General features: G+C 42.6%; 1 protein-coding gene across 1 annotated transcript in view; it reads right to left on the bottom strand.

Annotated features, from left to right (window-relative positions):
* Positions 1-19,681, bottom strand: part of cacna1bb (calcium channel, voltage-dependent, N type, alpha 1B subunit, b) — a 120,870-nt gene that overhangs the window by 80,522 nt on the left and 20,667 nt on the right. The gene's annotated exons all lie outside the window — the stretch shown is intronic.

Here is a 19,681-nt window from a genome sequence, read left to right as displayed (position 1 = left end):
GCCCTAGGCTAAGGAGAGAGGGATAGAAGAGGGGGGGTGTTATCAAAGTAGGGAGGAGGAGGCAAAAATTATTTGATCCTGATTTTAAGAGGTAGACATTCCTACCTGTTCCCTACTTGACCAGCTAACATATTCAAATACTTCACTTGTAAACACAGGGCTGAAACTGTTTTTTCAGTGTCTATTCTGGGCAGCTTTCTCTTTCACTGACAATGGTGAAGACAAAATTATGGATTGAGACAATCCATTCAAGAGTGCTAAGGAACTAGCTTAATGATCCCACCGAGTACCCATTTAGTTTCTCTTTCGCCGAAAAAACAGCGGCAATTTGTGATGTTTTTTTTTTTTACGGACATGTAAGTGTAGATTGCATTGTTTATAACATCCCATAAGGGTATTTCCCTTAAACCTTTCAGTAAAGGACCTTCGGGAGTATAATGGCTTTTATACAGCGGGTAGCAAACACTCACAACTGAAAGAAATGCAGCAAACACGCGCACACGCACACGCACACGCACACACACACACACACACACACACACACACAGAGAGGATGACAAGTAGAAAAAACAAGAAAGGTCACTTATCGCTCCCTGGGTACCAGTTGGCATGGCAACCAATAAAGCACATCTGTGCTTTATGGCTATTATCATTATGGGTGAGTCAGTCTGCTGGATGACAGTACATGTAATACGGAATAAATTGTTTTATTCACATTTCATGCACAGGCTTTGCAATTGTTAAAATTCTCAGTCTTACATATGCATACATGCATTCATACATAAAGAAACTTTTACTTATAATGGCTCTTATCTATAGCTGTAAATAGGCTCATTTGATGAAATTGCACTTTCTTGTTTCGTGTTCTTCTGAGTTTGTATCCTTATGATTGAAATGGACTTATTGAAAATTGCTTTGGATAGAAACATCAGCTAAATGATATGTAATTTAATGTAACGTTGCAAATCAAAACACTACTGAATTAAACGTTCTACAGCCCAGCTTGGTTTGTATCAAGTTCTGGTGTAAAATCGGGAAGCAGACAACACTAAATAAAAAAATAATCGGTTCTATGGAAGTTTAAAGGTAACAAACCCCTCCAGATGTCACTTACAGCAGTCTTGCATTGTCCAACACTTTACAGAAGAAGGCCCTTCTTGTTGGAATGAATATGTCTAGTGACATCACACATCAAAGATGACCCTGTATCCCAAACCGAGTAGAGAAGTAGAGAAGAACCAAGTAGAGAACATCTAATTCAGGTAAAGAAACCACCTGAAAGCACTATCAATTACTCCTCGACATTTCTAACAATGCCAATATTCATAAATAAACAAATTAAGTCCAGTCTTACCCTTGGCTTTAATGATCCGTAATATATTTTTGCTGTCCCTCTCCATGGTGCTGAAACATTCACCTCCAGTCTCTCCCTTGGGCTCTCTGCAAATATACATTTCTCACACACCTGGTTTCTATAACTATTAATACAGTTACTACTACACAGTACAACTTCTCTTACTATTTCATCTACTTGCACCATAAGTGCGGCGTGACTAATGCAAACACACATCATCCTAGCAATCACGCAGTACTCCCTCACAACATCCTTGAATCATTGTGGAAAACCACCCATGTTCCAGGGAAACTCAGCTCACTTTCCCTCAGGGCCCCTTTTACAAAATGACAGGAAGCCAGGGGCCAGTTATTCAACAGACATACTATATTGCACTCCTACCACCCCACAAAGGTCAGATGTACCAACACATTTTGACTCCAATGTGTCAAACAACCCGGTCAGTGCACCCACAGCTTCAATCCATGAAGCCGTAGGTGGTGTCTCCATGCTATGATGTCAGACGCCCGGGAGCACTGACCACGCTGTGGGATGACGCATCCGGAGTGGGACCTATCTGAATGTATTTATTCTCCTTAGAATAAAATAAATGGGTAATGCACCATCCAACAGAACCTCTCTCACACACAAACACACACCTCGCAGCTATTCAAAGACACCCAAAAAGTCTAACCATACCTATGTAACAATGTAGCCCCCATTGGACCACACACTGCCCGCGATGCCCCACCAAACAAATCCTGTCAAACATACAGTAAAATTCAAAGAGGCCATTGAATAAGATGCATTTATATTATGGAATATTGTAGAATTACGACTGTAAACTATGTTTTGATTGGTCTTTGTTCATCTGCCTTTAATTGAAATATATTCCTACCCTGGTAGGGTAAAAAATAATTGTTTACTCATTCACTTATTATTATATGTGTGTCTGTCTGCATTGTTGCCCGTGACAGACAGCCGGGGAGGGGAGCAGGCTGAGCAAGAAGCCATAAGTTTTAATATCCCTTTATCATAACCGCAATATATCCCCGTGGGCGCCAGACACCGGCACAGGAAATATGGAGGGTGATGCTATCGTCTGTCACTCGTTCACACACACACACACACACACACACACACACACACACACACACACACACACACACACACACACACACACACAGAGCCATGTGCCACATCCCTCAGTATCATCTCACAAAAAGGTACAACCATCAAAGCACATCCGAGCAAACAGCTTTCCGCTCATCTTCAGGATTGGACCGCATGAAAGAAACAACAAAAACAGAAAATGAAATTCAGAGATACAAACCTACAAATACACACGTACACGCACAAAATAGTACCCATTGCCTGTGTGGTTGATCGAGTTTACATCCTTACAGCTTGTGATTCAGCCTTTCCAGCTGGAACAAAAATAGAACTTGAACCAACTCAACCTTGAAGAAACAATGGCATAACAAGACGGAGATAACGTAGATCCATGCTGCCAATCAAAATCTGTAGGAAGGAATTCGCACTTCACTGCATTTATTCGCCTGTTCAAGTCCTTCGGGCTAAAAAATGTGACACTTTTCCCCTTCCGGTTGGATGGACGACTGAGCACAACGGTTGACTTGCTCACCGGGAGACAATATTTGGAGGAACACAAGCACGACTCGTCAAATATAAGACTTGATGTGGCTTTGGGATGTAAAAATAGGCAACTGTCACAGCTAACAAGTCGCAACGCCGCTTGAAAGAATTCTTGGACCTTATGGGATCTTTCTTGCTTTCCCGCTTAGTGTCGACAGGGTTTATACCCCAATAAAGGCAGAAGCAACAGGCACTAGCCAGGTAGCATAGAGAATACAGCCACAAGCTACAGCTAGCATGGCTGAAGCTCATTTGTGAGGTCTTGAGTTTGTCTTAACTTGAAAGGGAGCCAACGTTGTATGCCAAAATTTTAAACTGGTCCTTTAAAGAGGAAAAAACACAGAAGTGGAAAGATGTAGTTGAGAAGAAGGCGCCCTCCTCATAAGGCAGAGCGATGTGGTTTAATATCTGTGGGCCGGCCCAGCTGGGGGCCGGGGGCTGTGATTGAGTTCTCACACGTCGCAGCAAGAGGAGACGGAGCCTTCCACAGGACAGACGGAGATCAGGGTGCTGAGAAAGAACTGCTGTCAGTCTCTGCCATGGTGAATATAATTATTCATAACCTGCTTGTCTAGCTGGTGCTGTTGTATAACATATGCCACCCTGCCTGTCTGTGGCTTTCAGCTTTCAGTACTGGTTGTCCACCTCTGTCCATTCTAATATTATTAATCTGATTCTGAATCTTATTCATCTGCCAAAAAAGCTATTTTTTATGTTGTAAGGTCGCCCGTTCCGACTCGTCTTCGCAACTACAGAACAGACTGTATGAATTTGGTAAAACTCGTTTGAACGTTTCCTCTTTACCAACATCCCATTTTGAAAACAATGAGGAAGAGGGCAACAACATAATAATATTTATGGACATGACGATATAAATTGCGATTGCAAAGTCATAACATATCTCTGAAATGTCCATTTAGTTTAATTTCGTGCATGGGTGTGCAGGCAGACACACACAGGTCACACACAATGTAGGATACAGACCCCCTCATTAGACACAGAACATTTCTTGCACAATTAGACCTCATTTATACCATCTCATCTAATAGGAAACGAGGAAAACAAAAACGAGCCTGGCCTTGGTATGTCACATCCTGTTTGTGAGCAGAGGTGGAGTGTGCATGTGTGTATGTGTGTATGTGTGTGGGTGCGTGTGGTGAGCTGTACCGCAATGACGTTATGTGATGTTAGTGGACAGCTGTGACGGAGTCAGGAGAGCAAGCATTTCCCGCAATGCACACGAGGACAGAAGGGGGTACTCATGAACTCATCGGGGCTGCCAGAGCCACTTGTCGTCAAACACGGCTGCTGTTGTGGTGCCGAGGTTCTAAATTAACACTGCATGCACGCGTTTAAATGCACATTCTCACACACACACACACACACATGCAGGCTTCTTCCTGATTAGACTTAAGATCAAGACGAAAAGAAGGGGCTTGAATCTAACGCAGTAACATCAGATTTTCTAAATTAGGCTCGATCAGCTCAGGCCTGACAAGCTGCTATTCTCTGCACGTCCAGCAGAATGACAAAAAAGCTCTTGTTTCAGTTCAATGCATCAGATCTACAACACGTGGCACCGTGGCAGTTCTTTATCTACAGGTGGAGTCAAACTTTCCACAGGTCCCAACTAGGGCCTCGACTACGGTCAAGATGTCTGGATACTCAACCACGTGGTTTAGATTATCAGAAAATTCAACTATTTTCCTGATCTGATTATTGTGTTGTGTATGTATGCATATATGGGGTAAATATGTAGCTTATTTGATTGTTTTAAGACTGCTGCACTAAAACTCTTGAGATGAGAAAGTACTGCTTTTGAGGTATTTTGAGTAAAGAAGTATAAAAAGACAGGCTTAACTATTGTGTTTTTGCTTTTCTATTTATTGTAAACACAAGAAAGCTTATAATAAAGATATATGAAATCACCGGTATCATGAATATTTGGGCTGTATGGCTCAGCCTTACTTCAAGAAAGTGGCTCCACGGGACTTTATTCCCTTTATTAAATAAGTCATGCTCCACACGTAGCTCAAAAAACAGAGCTTCCTTTTATTGCTACCTCCTTTCACAAATGGCTTCCCAAAGCACGAATGTTGAGGATCTTAAGGGAAAAGAAGCACTTTCATAAGTGTCTCATTCGAGCCAGAGCATACGACTGAAGAAATACTATCGGAGGCAAGTCCAAGAGGATAAAGCCAGCTGGGACCCTCCAGGTGTCAGAAGCCCAAAGCATCCTGGTACATGTAGGCACTGCCGGCACAACTCCATAAAAGACACAACTAAGCTCGCTCGGTCAATAATATAGCACGAATTGAGGAAAGAATTGCCTAAAAAAAATAGAATCAACACTGATTGAATATCCACACGAAAAGTGATCAATTGATTTTCTTTTTCCAATATTTATAGTGGATACAAATGCCCTTTGCCATAGAAAAGGTCAAAGTAACAAGGATACAGTGTTTTTTTTGCATCATCCCTCTTTGATATAACAGTGATGGATGTCTGTTTGCCTGCTTTTTTCCCTTTGGATCAAACTGGAACAATGAATCAGGTTTTATTGCCTGAGTCAATATAAGTGCGGAGGTAAGCACAGTATTAATATGTATTATATAGTCCAATGACGACAAGAATAGAATGCAATGTAAAGGGCTAGCGTTGTGTGTGTTATTACTTAAGTCAATCTCGGGACCTGCGCCAAGACATCACAATGGATTTTTTTGTCTGCGATGAGACGTTGAGTTGGAGAAGACAGGAAAAGAGCCCCCCCCTCCCGTGTCCTCTCCTGCATCCGAGTGTTAATTAACCTCAGCAATGGATCTCAATGATGACGTAAAACACAGGTTGCTCCTCGCTGCCACGGCCACGTCAGTTACCCGCGGTCGTTCCACACGTCCACTGATTAATGACCACAGAAAACCCATTTGCAAAGCTTCCTTCTATAAGCTGCCTCACACAAAACAGCCGGTGTGACCAATGGGCACCTCCGATGCCCTCTTGGACCATGTTGTTCAGACCACGCCCGCCTCGACCTCAACTACACTGCACAGATGGACAGAAACACGGACATACATCTGGTAGGTCAAACCCAAATAGACCCAGGTAGAGAGGGAACACCAACAACAGCAGCCACAGCAGGATACCTTTTCCTGAATGCCCCGGTTTCATTTCTTTGTGCCTCAAAGAGAATATTTCTCTGCTATTATGTGGATCCGGGCCGACTTAACTTACTGAGTGCAGCTATGAAGACCTCATTTTCTGTTATAGAGAGAGCCCTTATTAGAATTGCTTTGGAATATTTCCTGAATTCATACAAGGGCTAACCTGACATTTTTACGGCAAATGGCATTGAATAAATCCTTCAATGTTGGAAGCAACGTGTTGCCGATGTCGGGGTTCAGATTTCTTTGCTCTGTCAATGTGGTCAGTTCCAAGTTCCATATATTTGAAGACATTCTATGCCAAGAGACATGCATTCAAAACTGTAATTGGCTGCAAACAAGAAAACTCCACAAACGAAAAAACGCACTGTGACGAGTCGCCAGATACGAGGAATCAGGCACCATGGAAACCGGCCGCACCCCAATCGCCGGCAGCTGGTGACAATCAAGAAAACCACTCTCAAGCGGCCGGCTCAGGGCAGACAGGGGTCCCGTCTCCCGTGCGAGTGATAGAGATTGCGCCATACTCTTCTTTACTTTTCTCCTGAGACCTGAGCCGTACGCCCACGCTGCCCACCCCGAGGTGGAGCCTAAGAGGAGCCCTACCGTCCCTCTGCACCCTGTGGACACCGTGTTTTCCCTTCCCCTCTGGAGTTATTATCAATAAAGCCCCTTTTGGGGATGAGACACACTACCCGGGTTATTGCGTCCTGACTCCTCCCGCAAATTTTTATTTAAATCTGAAATAACCAACGTTTTTAATTCTCTCCATCAAAGCTCTTGAATCATTTCTTGTTGGCACAACGCGGCAAACTGCATAGATTTCTGGCACGATGTGAACATTTGGATACAGTCCATCTAGGAAAACAATTTAAGTCTGTCTTTAATACTCAAGCCTCAGGACATTAGATTATGTTTGGAAAAGTGAATTCGGTTGCATCACCACTGATGAATCCAAACAGGAAGCAGCTGCTCAAGTGAGACTATGACACAAATAGTAAAGTAGTCCCACCAGGCTGTCTTTGTTTTGCTGGACACATTTCACTTCAATATTAGGATTCAGCGTTGGTAGTAGTGGTAACAGTAGCATAGCAGGAGTATCATGTACCCTCACCCCGCATCCAAGGACACATTGTGACAGGATGTGCTGAGATGTATGTGTGGTAATGCAATCACCCCCAGCCTCCACGGATGAACCCTCTCCAGAAAGCTGCATGGACGCGCCATTATGGCGGCCAGCCATCGCAAGGGTACGTCGCTGTACGTCGCTCATGAGGTCCTTTTCTCTCCGTACGCTATAATAAGTACGCAACCTTTCAAGTAAGAGAAGGTTTACAAGGGTGTTTATTAGAAGAAAAAAAGCTCATAAAGAACAACAGACAGAAAGAGAGCGAGAAGGAACGGCAGACACAAACACACGTAAACTAATAAAAAGTAAGATTAATATAAAGCCAGACAGTAAAGATGAAAAATGACTTCAGAATATGTTGCAATTCTTTTCCACCTGCTACTCTAAACAAAGACAAGACAGAATTATTTTATCCCACAATGTATGCCAATATCATATCACATACATCAATGTAAATATAATTTAGCTGCACCATTCCATCAGACAGGGATTATTCAATAGAAATCTCTGTGGGCTGCGACGCTTTATAATGGCTGACTCACTAGTGGGTTGTTGGAGATATAAAGGTTAATTAAACCTGCGACTTCCTCATAATGGAGAGTTATTTACTACATTCCATCCAGTCATTCAGCTTAAGGCACGACGAGAACATTCCACTATTCTCCAGGGCAAAATAATTCAGATTGACAATATTATTCAAGATAATGACCACCACAAAAAGTGATGTAATGTGATTCGTGGTGGAGGTTCATTGGTCAAACTAACAAACTAACTAACAGAACAACCAAGAGGCCGGGGGTTTTGACAACAAAGCCGGGAGCCCAAATCAACAAAGCTGCCATGTGATGGCACTCTGCCGATTGGGCACTCGCATGTGCTGCACCTGACTGCCTGACCCCTCAACGTGCACCTGTATTGAAAACAATTTAACCCTCGCCCTAAACACCTTGCTGCCAGCGCTGTTTATCATAACAATACTTCTGTATTGTTGCTAGCCCGGGGCTGTGTCACATCATACTACTAAATTGACTAAACTAAGCTGAAACCCTTTTTGACCGCCAAGGGTGCGTCACTAAAGTAGGACGTGATCGTAAATAAATTAACGAGTTCCGCCATTGTTATTTTATCTGGACGAGCGGAGCGCTTGGACCCAGAAGAGGCTAAATGTCACGTGTGACGTTGTGACGTATCATAGTACCACCAAGAAATAAAAACTACTTTCACCCCTGTGTAACAATGGGAAATCACAGCAATCATTAACCACGATTTGACTAGTTTACAATATGATATTTTGTCATGAAAGGCTCCATGATCACAGTGATGCAGGATTGAGAATCTAATTTAGTTTTTTGGAGTCACGACTGCTGGAGTGATCGCGATATATTCTGACTCTTAATTGGTTTTTCATTACCTGCCGGCCCCCAGCGAGCCCACACACGTTTCATCACAACAGAAATCACCTTCCGTCTGTAAATATCACTGACCAACACAATAAAACCCACTGCTGCCCCTCGGATACTAACGGCGTCAGCCAAAATGTCACCGTCTCTCACCCTCCCCTCTCTGTGGGAACAAACCCTCCTTTATTCTGATGTCTACTGTGACAGATTTCCGTGGTGAACAAAAGCTGCGAGGGCGTCGACCTGCTCGCAGCCAGGCTGTAGCTCACAGACGTGCAATCAGCGGGTGAGATCGGTCTTTCTGGGAAGAGAGGTTTCCCTAATGTGCAGCCACTTCTTGCTAAATTTGGATCCTCGTCACACAACTGACAAACTGTGTTTCTCCACACATTTAGAACAAAATGACAGCAGTTTAAAACATTTTAAGATATCAACTGTTTTGTAGATTATTCCTTTAAATAAAACATCATAGATCATAATTTCAATTATTATAGACTGAAAGATTGATTAAGTTTTGAGGTTGCAGGGAATTAAAGCTCATTAAAAAGGCCAACATTTGAATTGTAAATATTTGGGTTATTTAGTTACGCAGCTGTCAAGGTGTGCTACAATTTAGGCACCAACAAAGAACTAGTGGCTGCCACTGAGCAAAAATCTGAGCAACAAATATGAAAATATTTACAGATTGAAATCAATCCAGTTTACATGATGCTTCTTGTTGGATTGTATAGAAGTCTATAATAAAAAAGACCCCACTTACTGGACTCAGGACTGAAAAGCGGAGTATACTTTGTATGGACTTCAATGTTTTATAAATTCAAACTCATTTCATTAATGAAGAACGCATTAGACGGGAATGACCTTATATACCTGCGCTGAGGAAAGGTTAGTTTTCACATGGCATCTAATCTCTGACTATTAACCGCTCCGAGGAACAGCTACTGATCAGTCACAAGCCCTCCGAAAATGTGTGTTTCCTGGTAACCGGACTTTGGAAGAACTCAGTCTCAATGGGATCTGACCGAGAGCAGAGAATTAAGTGCAGCGAAGCTAAATGAAATCTGCTGTGCTGCAGGCGCTCAGCGTTTTTATGGGTGACAGAGGATCTAATCTATGCTAATCAATTTACTCCGCATTGACAAATTACATTTTTAAGCAACCATAACAATAATCGGTGCATCACGGCAGGTATAAAAGTAGTGCAATCAGTCCGCGAGTAAAATAACGTTGACTCCTTTGCCAAACAATTAAACTGTGTTTAGGGCGATACTATCTCATGTTACAGAATCAAAGTGGAACTCTACCTCAGACGACATTTGGTAACGGTGGTCAGACACAGAACCGCTGGTTCTGGTTGTAGGATTTCCCCAAAAACCAGTGAAGTCTGAGTATTGATACAGAAGCAAACAATGATTACCTATGATGAGGTGAAGTCACTCTCCTGAGTGTGTTTTATTGCTTCTGAAAATCGTGTGTCAGCATGTTGTTGGGAGAAAGAATTCATCAAGTCTAATGTCTGTCTTAATGACAGATTGACCTTTGTCCCGTGTTCCTTTAAACCAGCTCTGGTTCTGGAGAGTGAATTCAACAGGGAAGTGCTGAGAACTTGCATTCTTTTTATTTCAACATGGACGTTTTTGATATAACAAATAAAATTTGAAATAAAAACAGATTCATGATGCTAGAGAATGAGCTAATAATAACATCAATATAATTAACCAACATATTGCCTTCTGTATTCTCCTGTGGTTAAAGTAGCTGACTGCTGATTACACACACAAACACACACATACACACATAAAGTAGCAGGAGAGCAACATAAAGCCAAGGATGCAGGCTATAGCTAATCAATGTTTAAAATGAACCTCTGCTCTGAACACCACCCCCCATCAATCAGTTTGTCCATACAAGGCCATTACTGAGATCTATTAACTACACTCTAATCAGCCTTCAACTCATTAGCAACAAGAAGATAAATCCACAGCAAGGCTGCATAATGGATGCCTTATCACAGGAGCACCAGTCAGTGAGGGAGGCAGTAGACAGAGAAGTAATGGAGTTAAAATTGACATAAACATCAACAAAAATATTTTTAGAAAATATTCCAGTTTTCCACCCACTAAATTTTGCTTGTAAATTAGGCAGTGTTTCCCGAACACACAAAAATTAGTTTACAACTTTACAAGAAGGGTGGAGATAAGTCCAACTTTTCTAGGGTTGCATGATTCCAGGAATATTAACATTTAGAAACTTTCCAATAAAGTTAGGGGGATATTAACTGTATTTAACATTTTGTTCTGTCAAAAGCAGGAAAGGGTTAAAGCTGTAAGAAGTAAACAAGAGACCTGTCAATCACAAGGTAATAACCCTAGAGAAGGGAGTATTTTTTTAAATGTAATAAGTCAGATCAGACTTATTTTTGCAACCAGAGGAGTCGCCCCCTGCTGTCTCCAGAGGTCCCGGAGGTTGCTGCCTGAAATCATCCATCTGAAGACATAGATTTAAACAAGTCACCGTCATATGGATCAGAATTAGTTGGTTAACCAAAGAATTTAATATAAAATTAACAGAACATAAACTGTTCATTTTGAATTTCTTTTTCACTGAATAAAGGCCATGTAGTTTTATGCCTCTGCTCCCTATGAAACAAAAAGCTCAGTCAATTTGTTTGACATGAATGTTAATTGGACTATAAGCTGATGAACAGAGAGAAGCCGGCGATGGAGGCATCTGGAGGGTTCTGGCTGATGGTTGTTAATAAATGAAGTGGAAAATGAGCAGGTTTTGTCTGGTGGAGTCCTGGGAAGTTCACACCTGTGCCTCCTCTGCGCTCGTCCGCATCCACTCGCCTCCACTAAGCCAAGGGCTCGGCGAACAGTCGCACGCACGCACGCACACACACACACCATAATCATGTGGTCTGCATGTTCTGATTGCTGTTCCTTCATGATTAATTACCTCCAATATCTCTCTATTATTTACACACCGGCGGCAGTACTGCAGCAATACATCATCCACCAAGAGCAAGCCAGGCGGCCTTTGAGCTTTGAGTTGAGTTGAGTTTGAGTAGAAACAGTGACCCACGCGTGCACACAAAAGACAACTCGCCAGCCGCCACGTCTTCTGTCCCCCGCCCCTCCTTACACTTGACTATTGTGTGGGTGAACTGGAGCTGAAGAGGGAAGCCTCGCCACGGAGCTGCTGATGCAGAGCAGCGCCACTGTGCGGGGGGGGGGGGGGGGGGGGGGTGGTAGACGGGCATATCTACGGGCGCTGACACTGGCACACACTCTAATGCCTTACAAACAACAGTACTACACAAACACAAACAACATTTCTGGACATTTTCTTTAGAAAACTAAGGACTATGGAATCCAATTAGTAACAAACGATGTGTATCCTCTCGTCCATATGTTCGTATGGTACCAAAGCAGCGCTAAAAAGGGAGGGGCATATGGGACTGAAGTTGCACGTTGACGTTTGCTGATACTATACTTGATACTACAACAGGTGTCGTTATCACATGTTGTCATTCTTCATTTTGATTGGCTACCAAACTACCAGTCATATCTGATACACGTTAACGCAACATAAAAAATGTATCGCAGAAGAACATTTAATTCGTAACATACACTTTTAGAGACCCATAAAGATAGTACTTTTACTAACTATTTTTAAGGCTTGGTTTGTTTACTTTTACATACACTGGATGGAGTTTCTGTTTATGTTATGTGAACACGTAGCTCCAAATAACATGCAAGTTTCAATTATTAAATCCAATCGAATGACTTGAACTCTGCCAGTCACAAGTGCAGGGGGACATTGTGTTATAAAATTGTACACCCTGCTGCACACTAAGTGGAGTCTACCGTGGTCTAAGGGAGAGGATGAAATATGGGAGGAGAGACACAGCAAGAGGAAGACATGACGAGAAGGGAGATGACCGAGTCGGAGACGAAGGGGGGACTAGACTCAAATCGATAAGCTGGACGCGTTTACCAGCTGGTACTCTGCCTGGGAGCCAATGCTAGTGTTTGTTTCAAGTGTCACGTCCTTTGAAAACACGATGAAACGGATACAGGAAGAGTCGTCCTCATCCTACACTGGTTCAAACCTGTAGGGATTTGCTGTCGATTTCTCTGAATTATTAAAGCACGTTTCTACACTAGCTGATTTATTTTTTTTCTCATTTCCATATAGACATTCGTGCGCGGCACCTGATTTCCCCGTGGAGTTGTAAGCAGGAGTCTGTGGTGTGGCCTAAGTATTTTTGTCATTTATTGCACGCTGCTTGAAACTAGGGCTGCAACAACGAATCGATGAAATTGATTAGAATCGATTATTAAAAGCGTTGGCAACGAATTTCATTATCGATTCGTTGTGTCGCGCGACTATTATCTTTGAGTATTAAAAGAAAGTTGCGCGCGCCGCGCAGAGCTGAGAAAAAAAAGTTGAGCGCTCGCGCAGCAGAACATCGGAGAGACCCGTACTACTGTTCTGAAACATGCGGAGGAAGAGAAGCCAATGCGATCTAAATATTTCACACTGAAATGGGGGGTGCGGGTCCTAGCGGGCAACGGGGGGGGGGGTTGGTGCGGTTTTCTTTGCAGCGCCAGTAGTTTTACGTTCTAATCGCCGCGCTCGACTTCAAGGTGTAACCTTTATTATTGTTCGGTCTGAAACAGCGCGCCCAGTGACGGGTGGTGCAGCAATATTGATGTCCGGGTGGAAATCAGGAGAAAGGTCGGTCCGGGATATTTTCGGGAGGGGCTTTGAAATTCGGGAGGGTTGACATGTCTGATTGTAAGATATGCAAAAGCGACATGGCCTGGCACGGGAGCACCACGGCAATGATTCATGATTTTGTGCCTAATATATTTAATTTGGCGGCTGTAAAGTATACATCATGCGATGTGTGTATGTTTTTTGTGTTAGTCCATTTTATTTGCTTACTTAGGGATGTTCAAGGAGCAATCTGTTAGTGCAAAACATATTTAGAAAGTGCACAGTCAGTTCTATTTTTCAATAAAGGGTTGGAAATTAATGTTTTTACATTTTTTATTTTTTTATCCGATTCATCGATTAATCGAACAAATAATCGACAGATGAATCGATTATTAAAATAATCGTTAGTTGCAGCTCTACTTGAAACCACAAACATTTTTTTCCTGGATGAATGACAACAGTTATAGGACTAAAATGTGAGCGCGAGGCCCATGTTCTGTAAGCAAGGAGTGTGCATGACGTACCGTAGCCAAAATTGTTCATTTCGAGGCCGGGTGAAAGAGCCTGTTGTCGCAGACGGGGACGAGCAGCGATGGATCGTACTAACAGCTGTAATGGGGAGCGCTTCTCAACGGAGCCATTCAGGTGTTGCGCTTGGTGGAGTAAAGGAGCCTGGTGTAGTTCAACCACGGACCTAATGTGTCACATTTCAACAAGTCATTTTCTCCCCTTTCCCGCGAAGCACTGAACTTACTTCCACGGGAAAATACATTTGTTGGAAAATGTGATTCATCATCCTGCAGAAGGATCCATAAGGAAGCAGACTGAAAGGTTTCACAGTGAAATGTGGAGCAGCTCTATGAGCTTTTACTTTCATCAAAGGAAGACATTTAGAGGTTTGGTGGAGGTGTGCGCTCTCGGACTGCTCTCTGGTTTGCACATTTCTCTTGTGCCTTCGCAGACCTCATCTTTTATTTACAAGTGTAATGCATTCCTTCCCACCTACAAATACACCTGTCCTTAAGTAGACAAAGTGGATGATGGATGATCTGTGTATGGCCCCGTCCGTGACGACTAAAGTGTGAATGTGGTAGCACATGTCATTCATCATGGTGTGCTGCGTCCTCCAGGCTTTGTCCAAGGACTTTAGCGTTTGCGCTTCTACGCCTTCCTGCTGGTATATTAACATGTACGTATGTGCTGGTGCCAATTATGTCCCTCGCAGCTGCCCGAGGTTCAGTACCAGCTGGACGAGCGCTAACGTGCTCCAAAGTTATTTCACAGCTTCCTGTCTGAGAGGGAGAGCAGGTGTGTGTTCGGCTCATACCTCCAGCTAAGGAGACGCCTGTGTGGATGACATTCTATGTGGGGTCTTCATAATGGGCCGACGGGGAGAAAGATATCGAGGAAAGACAACAAGATACTTTCAACACACAACGGACATTAGGCCAATGTCAAAATGTAATTAGTATCCAAAAACAGCAACAGAATTTTTTAAAGCTCAGTTGCCATCGTTCGGAATCATTATCTCCAATGATTAATTATTTAGACAGCCAGCAAGAGCCGCAATGCATTGTGGGGCGGTTCAGTCTGTCCAGTGAGCTCACGTCTAAATCTAAAATCAAGGATTTTTCACATTCACGGTACACACATACTCCAACATTAGGACTACATGTTTTGCTTCGTATGAATGCGATGAATGCGAAGCAGATGCAACACACCTGCTCCGCTCTAACACATCCAAACATGCGAAAGCATTTAAATTCTTCTCTAGTTCAAAAATTCACTGCAACGTCAGGAAATCTCACTTGGATGTCCCCCCAATGGTGGCACAATGTCGACAAAAAGTTACAAATTACACATTCTTCCAAGGGCAGTGTGGATTGATGCAAAGATGCTTTGGAGTGTGCTAAAGATGTTCAAAATCCTGCATCTTTATGCACTTGGATGGTGCGTTTACGGAGATGAGCGGAAGACGGACCTCCTGGTGACTTCTGAGATCAGTCTGAACACAAACAAACAACCATTTGGTTGGTGTGTCCAGTGCTACAGTCACTGTAGGAGAAACATGCTGTTCTCAATGGATGCAATCTCCAGCATTATTACTCTATCTAGAGGAAAGACACGCTTGTCTACTGCTGAAAACAAAACAAACACAACGTTTATATGCATTCGCATTTACCTTGAAGAGTATTGGATAAATTGTAATCCTTGATGATCTTTATGATGTGTGTGATAGAGAGAGAGAGCAGGTCAGAGTGGAAGAGCCCATGAGCCCCCTGGATCCAACTGTCATGTATAAGAAAGTGGACATGGTTGAAAGTCATTGGGGCAAGTGAGGAGTGGCGAGGCGAGAGACTCGCTGGCGACAGATCGCACCTCGTCACCATAGAAACAGGAAGACGACATGACAATGGCACTTTAGGCTCGCGGAGGACACACAGTGGCAGCGGGGAACGATAAGAGTCAGAAGGTGGGGTGGGTGGAGGGAGGGAGAGAGAAGAGGAGGGGAGTCGGAGGAATGAATCATACATTTCTGTTTGTTTTGTTAATTTGACTCTCTGCCGTTGTGTCTGGACATATGGATTCTTTTAATGACTACAATGTGACACACAATAAATTATACTCCGGGGTGCTGTTTACATTCAGGCGGTCTCTATCCAGATGCTGATTATGTAATTAGACGGAAGGGAAAGGGAAACATTATTTCTATTATATAAACGGGTCCAGTAATGATTTCTTCTATATGCCAGATAAAGGATCCATAGAGGTGCTTGTGCAAAAATAAAAAGCGGTAAAGAATCCGGGGAGCCTGTGGATGCGAACGCACACACGCACGCACACACACGCACACACACACACAAATACACGCACACACACACACATACTGGATCTGACGGACCCTTTTACTTCCCACTGAACATAATTACAATCAAACCAGATTCAGTGAAACCATGAGGAGAAGCAGGTTCCGTTGGCATCATCTAATGGAGATCCTCTAAAGACAAAAAAAGCTTTTTCCAATTAGGCAAGCTGCTGCAAATCAGCTGCATTAAGTCCAATAATTTGTCCCCCCATTGTGGAATTTTCTCACTTTCTCTGAAATCCAATCACTGATGCTGCCATGGTTCCTGCTAACGTGTTACGTGCTGCGTGCTGACAGGAATGGAGCAGAAAAGATAATTGTGTGGTGAAAGGGGAGTAGCTGGTGAAAAAAGAGCACATTAGTTGGTGACAGTGAGTATATACTGTATATATACACAATACCCATATACCCAATAGCTGGCCCTGCTGTTTAATGTTGAAAAGATCACCAAAAATAAAGCAGCCCAACCAGTGGTGGCTAGAGGTTAAACAGCTGGACCCAGATCAGCCTGACCTCACAATAAAGACAACGGACCGGCGTGAAAGGGAAGCCACACAAGTTAAGTACATACGACTCTGGTGCTTCTGTACAGATGCTACCCCGGGTCTGTAGAGATGCTAGCTTACTAGCTAGTTAGCTACGTGCTAACGCCGCAACGCAGGCTTAGGTGTGTTTGGAAGTGGAGGCTGGTTGACCGCAGCAATAACTCCGTCACGTCGCCGTGTTAAAGTTAACATTGCTACTCAGCTGCGACGCACCGGGACGTGGATGAAAACAAGGACATTTTATTTCTCCCTTTTAGTACATATTCTAATGATATTATTATTATATTTATATTGAAATATATAGAATACATGTTAAATATTTAACTGCAATGTATTAATGTGTGTTTGATAACGCTTTTTGCATTGAATCATACTGGGATGTTTACTGAAACTAATTGGCTGGCCTTACCGAAAAAATAAATCCACCAGCCGCCCTTAAGCCAAACACCACGTTTTTAGTTGAGTTCTCAGTACAATATCCAGAGCATTAATATGACAACAAACACTAATATAGAGTAAAAATATCTACCTACTGATGTGAAGTCAAGAAATCAAAGAGACTGCAACTAGTGTAACTTCCTGTTTAGTTCTTTTGACAGAACCACTTTACTTCTTGTCTTGGTTTAGTTTCCCGCCCTTTTACCCCACAGCTGAATTCAGTTAACCATCACACCACCTATATTTAAGCCCAAATCAGTCACTAAATCCAAATCAAGTTATCCATCGTCCAACCCGTTTTGTATGTATCAAGCCAGCAGTGTTACAGGTGCTTTTGTGTTTTTCCTATTTTGTGTTGTCTGGCCTCCTTCTCCAGCGAGTCCAGTCCGCTTGTGCCTGTACTACTTTTGATTTGTTTTTGTCAGTAAAGATCCTAAACCTGGAAATAAATATTTTTGTTGTTGTTGTTTCATTCCTGTGCGCCCGATCCCTCACACCTGAGTGAAGTCACTCTCCCCCTCTATTCTTTTTCTGCTTCTCAGTAATCGTTTGCATGTCTGCACCAACAATGCTTGTCTCTTTGTGCACGTTAGTGCATTTGAACGCGCCCCAGTGGTTAGCTCAAGGTAATATGGTAATAATGACAATGCTGTCCCAGACTAACAGTGCGTCACACAAGCATAGCGCCCAACCGCTAACTCTTTAGCGCTGTTATATTGGTCAGCACTGTTGGCAGCACAAGGCATGTCAACACAAACGCGTGAATTTATGTGATTATTGGGGCTGAGATTAATGCAACAAAATATTTGAAAGTAATTAACATACCTTTGGTTATCTATGCTAAGCTAGCTGCTAGACCAAGCTAGCTGGAAGTGTTGCTAGTTCAACATGTTCCACTCTGTGGAATTCTGCCACCAAGACGATCAAATGTGTGTAGTTTTGTGTTTAAAATAACATTACAAACAGTGTCTAAAATATACATTTTCTAAAGTCATTACTTAAGATTTAGTCTTTAGAAGAAAGACAAACATTCATTAAAAACAACATTGTAACAACATCAACATTCATTAATTCGCCGTTAATTGGGATTTATGAATTTCAAAATGTGCGATAATTAGTTAATCTATTGACGGCCCTAGTTTTTACCGTTAGTACGTGTGCCGCTGTTGGCTGCCATGATAGCTGTGTGGAGGCAATCCCTCAGCTCTATATCTCACCTTTAACCCTGAAACAGAAATGTATAAAGAACAAACTACTACTAAAGCGTTTCCCTCCCCCAACGATGCAACAGGAGCCCGAAACATGTACCAGGATACAAATGTAACACAGGCATAGGCCACAGAAGACACGGTGGGGAGTGACACGGTGCATTGTGGGTGGGGGGGTTGGGAGACTTCCGAGGCGGCGTTAACATTTAAATGTCAGTGCCTGAGACAGGAAGACATGTTGACAGTGCACGGCCTCGGGGTGATCGTCGGGGGGGAATGGGACGAGAGAGGAACACATGAAGAGATAAAGAGAGCGGCCGCAGGAAATAACCAGCGCTACAGAACAGAATCGCAAACAGCTCAACAACACAAACAGCCTCCAGCCACGGCGGCAGCCTTACATACCGAGTGACGCCGCCGACACGCTGATGCTCTCCATCTTCGTTATCCATGCCAACAATGGCTGATTAACAATAATGTTCAGGCGAGGCTATTGCAACTTTTCCAGCTAATTTGGTTTGGACAAAAGAGGTGGAGATACTGATTAACATGCTAAACACCAGCATGCATGCTACAGGTTGGTAAAAAAAAGAATATTACATTACATTACATGTAAAAAGCTGATGCTTTTATCCAAAGCGACTTACAATAAGTGCATTTCAATCATAGAGATACAAACTCAGAAGAACAAGTAACAAGAAAGTACAATTTTCATCAAATAAGCAATTTCAAAACATGTTATAGATAAGTGCCATTATAAGTACTATTTAAGTGCTACAATTTGTTAGTGCTACAGTTAAAATAAATTACAAGTATGTAAATAACTCCCCTATTTGTGGTTTCATAAAACTGCACCTTCCATGTGTCATTCACAAATACCATATTCGGGTAAACCACAGCTTAAAAATAGCAGTGCCAGGAAATATTTTGTCTTAAGTTGAGAATTTAAATATTTCAATGGCCGAAAGTTAAAAATGTATGTGATTATAAACAAAGCCAGAAACCAGAGAAGTCTCAAACTGTTCTGCCTTTTTATATATAATCACACAATGTTTATTCTATTCATATTGTCAATTAGCACATCCTTAGAATCACCTAAAATACAACGTTTCTCAATTTCATTGTCTGTGTTCCAAACTTAATACTTAATCACTTCAAAAAGTTTTAGTGCTCTTCTTTTTGGATTTGTGAGACTTTGTTTGATGCAACAGTTACCAAGA

This window comes from Pungitius pungitius, chromosome 18 (assembly GCF_949316345.1).
Source record: "Pungitius pungitius chromosome 18, fPunPun2.1, whole genome shotgun sequence".
Lineage (NCBI taxonomy): Eukaryota > Metazoa > Chordata > Actinopteri > Perciformes > Gasterosteidae > Pungitius > Pungitius pungitius.
Note: the sequence above shows the minus strand (reverse complement) of the source record. Positions and strands in the feature narration are given on the sequence as shown.